The sequence below is a fragment of the Canis lupus genome, chromosome 20 (assembly GCF_003254725.2).
Source record: "Canis lupus dingo isolate Sandy chromosome 20, ASM325472v2, whole genome shotgun sequence".
Classification (NCBI taxonomy): Eukaryota; Metazoa; Chordata; class Mammalia; order Carnivora; family Canidae; genus Canis; species Canis lupus.
Genome location: NC_064262.1, coordinates 22,389,088 through 22,392,361, shown reverse-complemented (window position 1 = coordinate 22,392,361; position 3,274 = coordinate 22,389,088). Strand labels below are relative to the sequence as shown.

At 39.2% G+C, this 3,274-nt stretch overlaps 1 long non-coding RNA gene across 1 annotated transcript; it reads left to right on the top strand.

Annotated features, from left to right (window-relative positions):
- Positions 1–1,257: 1,257 nt before the first annotated feature.
- Positions 1,258–3,018, top strand: LOC125753084 (uncharacterized). The gene is made up of 2 exons (XR_007404071.1): positions 1,258–1,330; positions 2,767–3,018. It is a non-coding gene; the product is annotated as an uncharacterized LOC125753084 (long non-coding RNA).
- The last annotated feature ends 256 nt before the right edge of the window (positions 3,019–3,274 follow it).

The following is a 3,274-nucleotide window of genomic DNA, read 5'->3' as shown; positions in this document are numbered from 1 at the left end:
GAGCCGGTTAGTCTGCCGTTTTTCTCGATCTTTCAAGTTGTACATCAAGTGTGGGGCTCGTCACTCCACGCGTGTTTAGCCTGCCTGTGAGGTTCACAACAATGTTCCCAGCACTGTCAACTGTCATCATCCGTGATTTCAAATTTGCCAACGTAACCATGCTCCGTCATCGCAGCGAGAAACCAGAAGATGACTTTGGAGCAGGGCCTGATCAGAATTCAGCATCGTGCATGCTCTGGAAAGCATCTGCCAGGACGTTCATGTGCACCCCTGTGGCTGCCCAGAAAGATGATGGGAAGGTGTGTCTTTCATTGTTAAACATTTGCCAGCGTAGCCCTAAGTGGGTCCCGTCTAGCAATGGAACACATGCAATGCATCCACTTCCCTGGCCTACTTAGGACTTTCACCGAAGGCCTTAGCATCCAGCTGTATTTGTGCAAGGAACGAAAGAGATTTTCATGCAGTTTTTCTCCCAGGCATGACTGGCTCTGTGTAGCTTCAAGGACATCTGCTACAGATCGTTACTGTTCCATTATTTAACAAGTAACAAGAACCAGAGATTGCAAGTTGGGTTGGCACCATGCTCACAGCTTCCGGCATTCAGGGACAGGTGTAGTTGAGGCCTCACAGCCCACTCAGCCGCACAGCGGGGTTGAGAGGGGTCTGCAAGCCAAGCTGTCTTTCAAACCTCTCCAAGTCCAGGCGTGTGCTGAGGTGACTGTAATCTTTCCCTAGATTCAATATTGGAATGTGCATGTATTTTTGAGCATAGGGAAGTAAAGGCTTTCCGTGAGATGCTCAGGCTCAAGCACCAAGATATACTGCAGAGAAACCAGTCCCTTCCTTCCACTACAAAAAGTCTGAAATGACTTTTATGGAAGAAGGAGGTTTGTAAGCATTAGAACATCTCCCAAGGCTGCTCTCTGAACCAATCCTGCAGTTAGGTTCTGGAAGAGTACTTTAGAATGGGAGGAAATGGTTGAATATATATTAAATTTTAAAACAGGTTATCTGTTTTCATTTCCAATCCACGGAAACACTGGAAAACTACTAAAAACATTTTTCTCTTGCAATTTTTGTGTATGGTAACATTTCAGTTTGTTTTCATGTTTCCTCTCTTTTCTTTTTTGGTATTATCTAATATACGTAGATTTGTAATTAAAGATATTGTGAATTAAATTCAGTAGTCTCTTCTTTAGCATTGACTTTTACTCCATGAATGTAGTCACCAGTGTGGTCTATTTTCTTCCTACTTTCAGAGATGAGCACATATTAAAGTCTGGGCCAATCAGAGAACCACATCCTCCCAACCTCAGTAATTCATCCAGGGGTAAGCGTGTGAGCCTTGGAAAGTCACTTCCATGTGACTTATGTCTCTCTCTTTTGAATTATAAATGGTATGGGTATAAATTTCAGCTGCTGGAAGTTTTCTTTCCTACTTGTAGAAGGAATCTTTCTAGAAATGAAAGGGGTGGTGGAAGGGGAGGAGGGCGGGGGGTGGGTGTGCCTGGGTGGCGGGCACTAAGGGGGGCACTTGACGGGATGAGCACTGGGTATTATTCTGTATGTTGGCAAATTGAACACCAATAAAAAATAAATTTATTATTAAAAAAAAAAAGAAATGAAGCCAAAATACCCCAACAAGAGAAATGAGACCTGACCAGTGGTAGTATCTGGCCAATATTGTTGGATCTCTTGGATGCACCTGTTCCTGAAGCCAAACCCATCACTAGACTTATATAAGCCAGTGAACTAACTTGTGATGTGGTTTAGTTTCAGCTAGATTCTCTTATTGATGATTGAAATCATTTTTACTAAAAACAAAAACAGAAAGAATGTATGCTATAGCCAAAGATTAAACTAGGGGGAACTCTTAGGTTCTCTCTAAATATATGGTCATATTAACTGATGCTTGATTTTAATGAATGTACAAAAGCAATTCCTTACCTCTAAATCCTGAATCCAACACAATAAATCATTTATGAGTATCAATTTGCTCTAGTTAGCATGCTGGGATACACACAAATGAATATGAAGATTTCTATCTTGGTGGGACTTATAATTAAGTTGAATGGTAGGACAAGAAGATGAGGAGAGAGAGAGAGACAAAGAGAGAGACAGAGAAGGTACTCTATAGCAGAGGAAGCTGGGGTTTTTAGATGCTAATTCTACCTTTAGAACCAGTTTAGATAAGCACATTTTTTTGTCTGTCTCTTTTTCCATCTCTAAGATATAAAGGAGTTTTGAAGTCCTCAAAGTCTAGGGACCTCTAGGTTTTCCATCAGCCTTTCAGGGGGTCTCAGAGGTCAAAACCATATTTTTCATAGTAATTTTAAAACACATTTGTCTTTTATAGTCATTACCTCACAAATAGTTCTCCAAACTACAGGATGAGTGATGACATCACCCATTTAGTAGGGAATGGAAAATATGCTTGAAAATTCTTGTGCTGCTGTTTGCACTCTTCAAAGGTAGTAGGTTGAAAGGCATAAGTACATATCTTTTCAGAGATGAACTCAGATTATTGTCAATACTCATACTGTGCTGTCACTATCATAAATTCATCGACATCCATCAAATTTTGAAATCCCTGCATTTTCCTTGTATACACACAAAGATGCAACTAAAAGGGAGTATACCCTGTTGTCTTATCTGGCAGTAATATCACACATTTTTTCAAAAGCTCAATTTAAAGTTTTGTCACAATTATTTCAGAATTTACCTTTTATTCTAAAATGAAAAAATATTTACTTTCTTTATCTACAGATGGATCACTGGCTTACAAAAGGGAGATGAAAAGACTTGCTTTCTGAACCCACAACCACACCATGTACAGCTAAAGATGTTGAGAAAAAATGAAAGTGATATCTCAGAGAATTTTGTCTCCTGGAAGGGAAGAATATATTGCAAAAAAACAAAACAAGCAAAGGTGTAAATAACAAAAATACAACATGAACCATCTTTACAGATGTTAACAATGACCTCACTGTGGCTTGTACAATAAAAGATTTTGAGGTATTATTGTGTGCAAAATTGCGGTGCCACCTGAGACATCACTTTGAGATCAATCATCAAAAGTTTAAAGAAAAAAAACAGTATCTTAACGGCAGATGTGGTAAACACTTTAAAAGTCAACAGTTGTTTGATTCAGATTTTCAAACTAGAAACAAAGCAGCTACTGAAGCATTTCCCAGGATAAGCATTTCATTGGTTTGAGAAGCACATATAACACCTGATAAACTAATAAATCCTGTACAGTTGACAGTGCTGAATG